Raw genomic sequence first — 12,307 nt, 5'->3', positions numbered from 1 at the left:
AAATAAAATAGAAATGTCTTCAGAAATTAATTTAGAAATTTTTGCCTAGGTTTGTCTATTTGTCTAAACAAATTCATACTGCTTCTGATGTTTTTTTTTTTTTTCCTTTTTGTCTTTTTTCGTGTCCGGCAACGGATCGCAACCCTCAGTGTCGCGCCCGTACCGGACGTACCGGACCGGGACCGGCAACGGGATCGCAACCCTCGGTGCTGCGCCCGCACCTCGCTCAGCCAGTGAGCGGGAACCGGTCTATATGTGGGATCTGAACCCTCGGTGGGAGCGCTGCCGCGCTCCCAAGCAGCGCACTGTAGCAGTGTGCAACCGGGCCGGCCCATGATGTTTTAAGATCATAAAATTGTTGCTTCTGTGATATGTTCAATACTTAATTTGTTCATAAACTAAAAAAATGGCTGTAAGAAATGGCTGCTGGGTTTTCCCCAAAGCCTTGTGCATGTCTAGTTTGTCTTTGGTTTTAAGCCTCTGAATTCTGGAGTCCAGATAGGTGATCGTGATGAGGCCTGGGGACATATATGTTCACAGCACCTGGGCCACCAGTTGCAGGACGAAATCCAATATGGTCTCCTCCCTGTCTCAGCTCTGCCTCCTGGCCATGCTGGGAGGGACAATATCCTTTAGACATTATCTTTGTGGCCTCTGTCTTGGGCTCCTCATGGCTGCCCTGGATGCCATGTGGGCCTGGATGCCATGTGAGTATTTGAGATCAAGGATGGCTAGGGAAAGGGGACCTATGTCCAGTATCTCAAAGGTCTTAGTTAATACTGGTTGGTAAATGTTTAGCTTGGTATGAGTAAATTAAGCAAATGTGGATGGGTTAAATGCTTATAAATGAAATTGTCATAGTTTCAAAAATTCTTTCATTAGTTTGAAATCTTAAAGTCATGTATGTTAAATTAAGTAATAATTACCCATAAATGTCTCAATCATTTCTAAGTAAGTTAAAATACTGAAACATTAATTATTATACATAAGTTTAAGTTTACATACTTTGATGTTTGTTTTTATGCGATACATAAAAAAGCTAAATATATTTGGATCTGTTAAAAAAATTTTCAACATCTCTTCAGAAATTAGAAATGATTTTTTATCTACAAGTGTTAATATAAGACAGTTCAAAATTGCTTGCTTCCTAGGTTTTTCAATAGAAATTTGGGTTACTAAGAGTTAATTATAGTTAATACATAAAACCACTAGGTTAAGAAAAAAATACATATATGTATATATATAAACCTGCACACACAGAGTGTTTAAGAAAGTAGGATGTGAGGAAAGTAGCATATATTTTTGGTAAAGAATGTTGCAAAAAGGGCAAGAAGATGTAGTATGGTTTTTGTTAAAGGAAAAGATTTGTCTAGTTTAAAGAGAAAGGTTATTTCAAATTAAAAAAATAGAAAAAAATGTTAGTCACAACTAAATATATATAATTGGAAAAAATTTTTTAAAAGGTTTATAAAAATATTGTCTTATGTGTTCAAAGTTGACCAAAATTAGATTTATTTCAGATTTTATTGAAATTATCTTTAGTAATAATAGTACACTGGAACAAAAGTGGAATTTGGTTTTTTCTTTTAAATAAGATTTTCATGTAATATTGGCAAAAAATTAATGTTCACCTTTTGAGTAAACTGCAAAAAAAAAAAAGGAAAAAAAAACGGGGAGAGTAAGAAACAGATTTTGTGTCTGTGTTAGGTCTTTTGATTACTTAGGAAAACTGAGTTAAAAATTTAAGCTTTTCTCTCTCAATATGTAACTTTATATTTGCATAAATGTGTTATTAATGCATTCTTAAACTGTATGAAATTCCTGAAATTTTGATGTATCTTGGTATGTTATCAGTCATAATTATGGCTGTTACAAAAAAATCATTGTAGGTCATAACCAAATTGTTTTTTGTCAGTCAAGTCTTTCACCATGGAGAGTAAATTGCTTTATTTTGAAACTGTTTATAAGAGGTCTTCACAAATTTTAAAGTGTTATTTCTTCAAAGAAGTTTATGAAAAAAGACTCAGACAGGTACTGTGGAACTGGACCTCTGCCAATGACTTTGAAACTTCAGTTGGGCTGGATAATAACTCCAGAACTCCATTAGAAAAACTGTACTCATAAAATTGCTAACCTAACATCAAGCACAACAAGAATTAATTACATAGGACTGAACTGATAAAAGATAAAGAAGATTTTTGTTTTCCTTTTTGTTCAAAACATTGCTAATTCTTTTTTTGATTTACTTTTCAGACACTAAAGAATTTTTTTTCTCTCTCTTTTGGGCTATTTGGTAAAGTATACTTTTGTGAGTAAAATTGAAACATTTACTTTTCTCTCTACTTCCAGGATTTTGAAAATATTCGTGAGTATTCTTATTTTATGGAAATACAGTTATTTGCATAAGTTCAACGAGAATCTGCTTTTTTTGGTAATGCGACAAAATTGGAGACACTGGTTATTTTACCAAGGCTTTGATTGAAGTGTCATATTTTCAGATATGACCAGACTGCTTTAAGTAATTGAGGTTTTATGAAACCAATATGAAACCATTTATGAAACCAATAAGAAGCCCTTGAAAAGACTGGCTTGATATCTCATCTGCATGGTTAAAAGGTTCCTGGCCTTGTGGTAAGTAAAGAATGTCACTACCTGACAGGCCTAGGAAACTCAACATTTTGGGGACCTCCAGGAGAGAGGAATTCACCCAACTCTTACAGGTAATCAGAGAGTGAATCAAATCCTTGGCTTGGCTTCCTAAGACCCGAGAGGCTTTTAATGGTCTAATCTGAGATTCCTTATAGAAGTCCCAACAAAGCCAATTCAAAAAGAGCCTATATGATAAATCATTATTCTTGCTGTACTTTACGCAAATAATCAGGCCAGAACTACACTTATTCTGCAAATGAATTAGTCTTGTCATAAATATCATTGGTAGGAAAGGGGGACTTGTAGAAAGAGAAATTATGCTTCAGAAAAAGAAACCTATGGTACACCTGTTCTTAGATTCTAATCCTGTCCATTGTTTTTGAGTTTTTATTATCTGGACTGAATTTTTAATTTCCTCCAGTATCCAGCTGTGACTCTCCAGACTAATATTTTAGGGTTTCTTTTCTTCTAAACTTCTGACTTGAAATCAGTAGAAACTGAAGTTTCCTTTTTCCTTGGGACCTGCAGGCTGAAGTGATCTTGTCTTTGAAGAAAAATCAATGTTAACGACTTGTATTTGGACAAACTTTGTACACAGAAACTGCAATCCAGATCTGTCAGATTGGCACTGCCAGTCCACTCCAACCAAAAATCTTCAAAGTCTCCAGACTCAGAGACTAGCATATAGACGGCTCCAGACAACAACCTTTGTTATTTTTCTGTTTCCATAGAAATGCCTCTTACTAAGGACGTCATATATAGAGACTTGCACTTGATGGGAGCCCATCTGCAGTGCCACTTTCTGGAAAGGAACACAACTGTTTAATTGGATTAAACTAGTCCCAAGAATGGGAGACTGATTAAATGAGGTCCTTTACCACTAAGAGACAAACAATTTTTTCCTCTCCACAGCTGCTGACTCACCCTTTCATGTATGAAGCTTCTAGAGAAGCTTCAAATAGGGGAATCTTGGGGTACAAAAAGCTGTTACCCCCAAAATATGGTGCTTTGACAGGCTGAAATAAAGAAGCAGTCTCAAGGTCTCTCTGACTTCCCCCCATCCTCCTTCTGTCCCTTAATTCTCTGTCACTTTCCAAAGTGTGGGACGAAGCTGTTCCTTTATCTGCCTGAAGTCCAGACATGCCAAAGAAGAAGAACTTTCTGGTCCTTTCCCTGAGTTTTCATCAACTTAAGTCATCACAGGCCGGAAGACTGGAGTCTGTCAACAGCACTGGAATAACTTTTGTTACAGACTACTTATTGTCTTATATTTCAGTCCCATTAAGAATTTGAAGAGAATCATTTACCAGTCATTGTCCGCTCTATGGGCCAAATAGACCTTGTCCTGTGCCATTGTATGTTCTCCAGCCCCACTGCATCCTGTAAGAATCACTACTCCTACACCCCCGTCTCCTTTTTCTCTATGGAGATGGGTATATAAGCTCAGTACCCTGGTGGAAAATAGGGTCATTTCTCTCTTGTGATTATCCCATGCTTTTCTTTTTCCCCGGACATTAAATAATAAAATTAGTTATGCCTTTTCTTCTTATTGATCTAAATTTGCCAGTGATTTTTATTAATGAACCTTTAGGGGTGAAGTTTTTCTTTGGCCCCTACATGGTCAATGCAATCAGATAATAAGTTGAAATAAATAAAATTTGGAAGGGAAAAGACAAAATTGTCATTGCTTGTAGATTATATAATAATGTACATAAAAACACAAGAAAATCAACAAACTATTAAAAGTAATAAGGGAGTTCAAAGTTGAGAGAAAATATTATTAAACAAAGACAAATAGCATTTTTTATATCAGCAATAACCAATTATTAATAACCAATTAGAAAATTATAAGAAATCAGAAATTAGAATTAGAATTAGAAATTAGAAATTATTAATAACCAATTAGAAAATGAAAAGGAAAATCAATGTCATTTACAATAACACAAAGTTATCTAGGAATTGACCTAACAAAGATCTTTACAGAGGAAATTTTAAAACTCTATTAAAAAAAGATAGGGGGCCGGCCCGGTGGCGCACTGGATAAGTGCGCTGCTTGGGAAGCGCGGTGGCGCTCCCGCCCGAGGGTTCGGATCCCACATACAGACCGGTTCCCGCTCACTGGCTGAGCGAGGCGCGGGAGCAACACCGAGGGTTGCAATCCCGTTGCCGGTCCCGGTCCAGTACGGGGCAACACTGAGGGTTGCGATCCGTTGCCGGACACGGAAAAAGACAAAAAGACACACACACACACACACACACACAAAAAAAAGATAGAATATTTGAATACAATGGACAGTTCCATTATGTAAATGGATGTGATGACTTTACAATTTAAAGATATAGACTTCTGCAAGTTGATCTACAAATTTAATGCAATTTCAATAAAAATTCCAGTGTAATATTTTGGGGGAACTGAAAAAACTGAATGTAAGATTAATGTGGAACAATAAAGGTCTGTAGACAGCTAATACAATTTTGAAAAGAAGAACAAATAAAGAACCTGCCCTAGCAAACATTAAAAAAACTGGAGATTAAGAAAAACTATAACAGTTAAAACAATATGTAACTGGTGAAAGAATAAATGACAAATAAGAAATAACAGACTTGTGAAACAGAGTTTTATAGGGTATTGAAGGGTTACGGGAAAACCTCTGGGACCTCAGGGAAGAAAAATTTGTCTTAAAATAGGGCCCCCAAGGTTCAATTCAAAGGACAATAAGGATTGAATTTGGCTGCATCAAAATAATTCAGGTTTCCTATAAAACTCTTAAGAGAAAGCATAGGGGAAACACTTCAGGAGGCAGGACCGGGCAAAGACTTTATGAATAAGACCCCAAAAGCGTAGGTGACAAAAGAAAAAAATAAACAAGTAGGATTATATCAAACTAAAAAGCTTCTGTACAGCAAAAGAAACAGTTAACAGAGAGAACAGACGACCTACAGAATGACAGAAAATATTAGCAAACTATGCATTTAACAAGGCATTAACATCCAGAATATACAAAGAACTCTAACAACTTAGTAAAAAAATAAGTAACCCATTCAAAAAATGAGCAAAGGAGCCGAATAGACATTTCTCAAAGGAAAATATACAAATGGCCAACAGACACATGAAAAAATGCTCAGTGCCACTAAGCATCAGGGAAATGCCAATCAAAATCACACTGAGATATCATTTCACTCCAATTAGATTGGCTATTATCAAAAAGACAGAAAATAACAAATGCTGGTGAGGATATGGAGAAAAGGGAACCCTTCCACACTGTCGGTGGGACTGTAAATTAGGGCACCCATTCTGGAAAACAATATGGAGATTCTTCAACTACAGATAGAACTGTCATACGATCCAGCAACCCCACTGCTGGGTATATACCCAGAGGAATTCAAATCATCATGTCAGAGGGACACCTGCACCCCCATGTTTATCACAGCTCTATTTACAATAGCCAAGATTTGGAGCCAACCTAAATGTCCATTAACAGCAGCCTGGATAAGGAAAATGTGGTATATACACACAATGGTATACTAGTACTCAGATATAAAAAAGAATGAAATCCTGCATGGATGAGCCTGGAGAAGATTATAAGTAAAATAAGCCAGGCACAGAAAGAGAAATACTGAATGTCCTCGCTCATATGTGGAAGCTAAAAATGTTGATCTTGTAGAAGTCTCTACTGGTTACTAGAGACTGGTAAGTGGAAGGGCAGGGGGGTAGTTAAGGAGAGAGTGGTCAATGGATACAAAACTGCAGCAAGTTAGGGAGAATAAGATCTAGTGTTCCATAGCAATGTAAGGATCAGTCAACAACAAATTGTGTAATTTCAGATAGTTGGTAAAGAGGACTTTTTAATGTTCCTAACACAAAGAAATAACAAATGTTGAGGTGATGGACATGCTAATTACCCTGAAATGATCATTGCACACTGTATACGTGTTCCCAAATATCAGATTATAGACCATAAATATATATTTAATTATCATGTGTCAATTAAGAAAAAAATAAATAAAAAATAAAAAATTTTAAAATATGAGTAGAGCCCACATATCAGAATTTTGCTTAAAAGCTTCCTAGATGGTGATGAAAATATACTGGAATTAGATAATGGTGATGATTATACATCTTTGTGAATAAATAAGAACTACTGACTTGTACACTTTAAAAGGGTATGTCAATTATGTCTCAATTAAAAAAAAAAAAGTTCCCAGGTAACTCAAATGAATAGCCCAGGCTAAGAACCACATTGAGACGAGGCAGTGTTTCTGAACCAGGGCTCCACATTGGAAACTATGGGGGAACTCATAGTTTTAAAAAATACTGGAGCCTAGTCACGACCACCACAGATTTTGATGTTATTTGTCTGGGTTATGATCTGGACATCAGCAGTAGTAAAACCCGCCACATAACTATCATGTGCCCCTGGGGAGGAGACCACTGGTCCAGAACAGTGGCCCTCACTGCGTGCAGCATCAGTATCACCTGGAAATTTGTCAGACATGCAGGTAGTCAGTCCCGCACTTGACCTAGTGAATCCGAAACTCTCGAGTGGGCCCAGCAATCTGTGTCTTAACAAGCCCTCCACCTGGTTCTGATGCACACTGCAGCTGAGAATCATCACTCTAGTGTACAAGGAAATTGCATTCCAATCCAGTCGTTATCCTTGAATTTCCCTAATGCCTAAGTATCTGTGGAGGGCCTGTTCCACACAAAAAAAACTTTTTCATGCTTAGCCCCATGCTAGACAGTAGAAATTGAGGGGCTTGCTGGAGAGACCCAGGTGGAACCAATCAGTGAGAGGAAAACAATAAGATACTGGGTTATAAATGTTTTTCCCATATACAAGTCTGTTATTTTAGTTCGTCCTACAAATCCTGGAAATCAGAATTAGAAAACACTACATATGTGGTCTGTTATTCCTCTATTTTCTGCATTTTTAAATTGAAAATGCATTTTGTACCTCAATCTTCCTTAACCTTAGCTTTCTGAGCCAGTGTTTCTCTTTCTCCTTTGTTTTCATCAATAAATGATTCTTGTTTTCTCTTTCTGCAGCCATTTCAAAATGTTATTGGAATATCTATGGCATTTTAGAGAATGCATTGTTTAGAATTTTGGTTTCTAAAAGTTTACAGTAAAAAAACCTAGATTTAAATCTGTATTAATGATTTTGAGATAATTTTTTTCTATATTCCAGCCCACAGTTGTGAAATGGTTACTGCATCATCAGCTACAGACTCGTAATGAAGCAGATTTCCCTAGATTTTCAGCATCTGTGGAGACATCCCTTAACAATTCTGATCTAAAATCAGGTGGTGAAGAAATGGCTGAATATGTCCTCTGTTACGGCACTTTGATATAATAAGGTTGTAGTAATTATTCCTTCCCAACACTAATTACTCCCAAACTACCTCTGCAAATAGAAGACTCAGAAAGTAATGTTAAACATGGTTTGTTTGAGAGCATTTTTATATTATACACATACCCCTCCAGGCTCATTAATACAGAGGTGATACAGCAATATTTCTGGGGCCTGAATTTTTACTACCTTTTCATTTGAATAGAGAGATAAACTGCAAAAGCGAGATTTATTTCCTTGAAGAAGTGAACTAAATTTGGCTTTCAAGGCCTGTCAGCATCAGAATATAGTTTTATGTAACTCTATCTACCTCCTATTCTCTCCCAACTAAGGACTTAAACTCATTCTTCCAGAGGTATGCCACACTCTATTCCCAGTAGGGCCTTGCCATGGTTCCCTATCACCAGACATCCCTCAAGAGGCCAGAGCACATGAGTCAAAGCAGGGAGCTCATTATCCCCACAGAATCAGAAGAGTGATGCATAGAAAAGTAGTTGGAAATCATGGAGAAAGGTAAAAGACAGTTATTAGGGTCATTTATGGCAATTCTTTGGAGGGTAGACAATTGAGTAAAATCAGAGAAGAATGAGGTTGGAAATAATTGGAGGTAAGGTCAGTAAATTTGGTATGAAGGAAGTACTTTCTAGTAGAGAATGTAGTCTTGAAAGATCATATGGTCGTTTCTATAAATACTTGTATGTTGGGAGTTACTTTTTAAAAATCATGTGGGAAAAATCTCAGTAAGTTGGTAGAATCTTTCTGCCTTGGAGACCTTGGGAAGTCCTTTTAAATATGTTCCCTCACTGGTTCCCAGGACTCCCTAAGTCTTGAAAATCAATTTCTACAAATTCTTCATAGAGTTTGTAGTTCAAATATTATTGGTAATATTTTTTTTAAATTACAATCACATAAAGTGATTGATGCATTATCTTTCACTCATAACATACCATAATCTCCCAAAGAAGATAATTATGTCATTATTTGCAACATGATCTCTGAATAGAACAGGTGCAGGTGGGAGGGGACACAGACTAGTGTGACAGCGAAAGATCTGCTCAGGGATCAACAATAGAAAGGAAAAATTGCCTAGTTCTTCATAAACATTACCACCTGCAGATAATCAGAAAAATATACCTGATAGCGTATACTATGCTCTGTTTCTCTTACAGTACTTAAATTATTTCTTCTTTAATAAAAAAAAAATCAAAACAAATTTTTTCATTATATAACCAATCTAAACACAGTATATAATGTATTAGCATTCAAGTGAAATTTTTATGCTAACCTAAATAAAGGAGATTAATAAAATAACTATTAGCCTATATTCTTTTAGAGCATCAATAGAAATACTCAGAAGCTATATTTTAAAATAGGTAATAAAATATTTTTCTCTCCAAAAATCAGAGAGGATTATATAAAACTGTGAAATTGAAATCTTCTATATTATAACGCAAAATGGTCATATAACTCTCAAGTGTCATGAGAAGAACGTTTTTCTACATTTCTGTCATGAAAGGAAGGTTTAAGGCTCAAAAAATAAGAGACATAAAGTGGTGTTAATGGCTTTAAAAGAAACCAAATAAAACTAGTTCTGTCTAGTTTTCACAGACAGTTCAGTGTGTATGGAAGTTCTAAATCTGAGTGTGAAAATTGGTTTATGTTTTCTGAACCTACTTTTTAAAAAAATTAATAACCCTTATTTTTTAGAGAAGTTTGAGGTTCACAAAAAAATTAAGTAGAAAGTACAGAGAGTTCCCATGTACCCCCTGTCCCTCCACACACACAACACTCCCCGCTATCAAAACCCCTCACCACAACGATACATTTGTTATGAGCAATTAACCTAAGCTGAAACATCATCATCATCCAAGTCCATAGTTTACAGTAAGGACCACTCTTGGCGTTGTACATTCTATGGTTTTTGACAAATGTGTAATGACATGTATCTTTCTTTATAGTGTCATGAATAACTGTTTTACTGTCCTAAAAATCCTCTGTGCTTTACCTAGACATCCCTCCCTCCCCACGACACCTGCCAACCACTGATAGTTCAGTCTCCATTGTTTTGCCTTTTCCAGAATTTCATACAGTTGGAATCATACAGTATATAGGCTTTTCAATTTTTTTTATAGAAAGTATTTATTAATAGAGAAGACCTACAGATTATTTCTTCTTGGACACACCTATGGTATAGTCATAATGACCAGGAGTCTTGGTGTGATAGCCTCAGACAAGAAGGCCCTAGAAATGGAGTAGACCTCTATCAGCCTGAATCATCTTCAGTCACTCCCGGTCTTCACAGAGCTCGTTGTCCAGACCGTTGGCCAGGACCTGGTTCTAATTTTTATCCTTTACGTCCTTCTATTTGTTCAAGAACCAGTCTGGGATCTTGTACTGGCATGGATTCTGCATAGTGGTGATCACACAGTCCACTTCATCCTTGGTGAGTTCTCCTGACCTCTCGGTGAGGTCAATATCTGCTTTCCTCAACACCACACGAGCGGACTCTCACCCCACACCCTTGAAGGCAGTGAAGGCAAATGCTATTTTCTGCTGTCCATCAATGTTGCTGTGAGTACTCACAAAATGTGCTGGATCTTCTCAGCGATCACTAGAGACATGGCGGCAATACCAGTGGCAGCATGTAGGCCTCTTATGGAAGAACATGTGACATTTTCAGAGTGGTTTCTTTCATTAGCAAAATGTGTCTGTTTCCCCAGTTTTACTAACTTGATAGCTCTTTTCCTTTTTAGCACTGATATTCCATTATCTGGATGTACCATTGTTTATATATTTATTTATTTTTAAGTAGCTAGCCAGTATGGGGATCCAAACCCTTGACCTTGGTATTAACAGCCCTGCGCTCTAACCAACTGAGCTAACTGGACAGCCGTACCACTGTTTACTTATTGACTCACTTACTGAAGGACATTTTGGTTGCATCCAAATTTTGGCAATTATGAATAAAGCCATGATAAACATCCATGGGTAGGTTTTTATGTAGACATTAATTTTCAGGTAATTTGAGTAAAGGAGTGTGATTGCTCGATCATATGGTAAGAATTTGTTTAGTTTTGTAAGAAAAAGCCAAAATGTCTTCCAAAGTAGCTCTACCATTTTCCATTCCCACCAGCACTGAGTGAGATTTCCTGTTGTTCCACATCCTCACCAGGATTTGGTGTTGCCACTGTTCTGACTTTCGGCTATTCTAATAGATGTGTGGTGGCATCTCATTACTGTTATAATATGCAATCCTGTATGACATATGATGTCACAACTCTTAAGTTCCAACTTCCACAAAGTCCTAGGGCATGGACACAATGCAGCCAAGTTCCTTGCCAGTTCATATCGAGGGTGACCTTTGCCCCAGTTACCAATGAGCCCCTTCTCATTTACATCTGAGACCTCCTTAGCATGGTCTTTTTAGTCCATATTTCCATAAACATTCTGGTCACCACCATTTAACCAGTCTTTAAGAAGTTTCCGACTTTCTCTGGTATTCTTGTCTTCTAAACTCCCATGAGCATCTAGGCTTTTCCCAGCCTGTACTCCATATTCTTCCAGCCTTTCCTCAACATTCAGTTCCAAAGCCACTTCCACATTTTCAAGTATTTGTCATAAGCCACACCCCACTTCTCTGGTACGAATTTCTGAACTAGTCCATTTCTGTGGTTTATAACAAAATACCTGGAACTGAGTGATTTATAAGAAAACAAAATTTATTGCTTACAGTTTTGGAGGCTGAGAAGTCCAAAGCCCAGGTGAAGGCTTTCTCCAGTGGTCACTTCAGTGATGGCAGGATATTACATTGCATAATAGCAGAGCAGACAGACTAACCTCCTCATTTGCTCTCTTTTTAAAGCTCTCAGAACCACGCCCATGACCACCATTTTAAATCCATTTACTATGGCATGATCCTATAATCTAATCACCTCTTCAAGACCTCACCTTTCAATTACCATAATAGGATTTCCCACCCTCTTAACAGTTACAGTGGGGGGCAAGTTTTTAATACATAGAAGTTGGGGGGCAAGATTCAAGCTTCAGTGAGTTTTGGGGGGACATTCAATCCACTACACATGTTTTATGTCATAGAATGTGGTCTGTTTTGGTAAATGTTTCATGTGTCTTTCAGAAAAATGTGTATTCTGCTGTTGTTGAAGTAGTCAATAGATGTTGATTATATCCGATTGATTGATGGTGTTGTTGAGTTAAGCTATGTCCACAATCTTTTTCATGGGAATTGAAAGGTGGGGCCTTTAAGAAGTGATTAGATTTTGAGGACTGTCCTCATGGATGGATTGATC

The 12,307-nt window shown here is 37.0% G+C and overlaps 1 pseudogene; it reads right to left on the bottom strand.

Moving 5' to 3' along the window:
* Positions 1-10,163: 10,163 nt before the first annotated feature.
* Positions 10,164-10,621, bottom strand: LOC103590478 (annotated as a pseudogene).
* Positions 10,622-12,307: the final 1,686 nt, after the last annotated feature.

The sequence above is a fragment of the Galeopterus variegatus genome, unplaced genomic scaffold (assembly GCF_000696425.1).
Source record: "Galeopterus variegatus unplaced genomic scaffold, G_variegatus-3.0.2 Scaffold824, whole genome shotgun sequence".
Classification (NCBI taxonomy): domain Eukaryota; kingdom Metazoa; phylum Chordata; class Mammalia; order Dermoptera; family Cynocephalidae; genus Galeopterus; species Galeopterus variegatus.
This window is presented reverse-complemented; position numbering and strand designations above follow the sequence as displayed.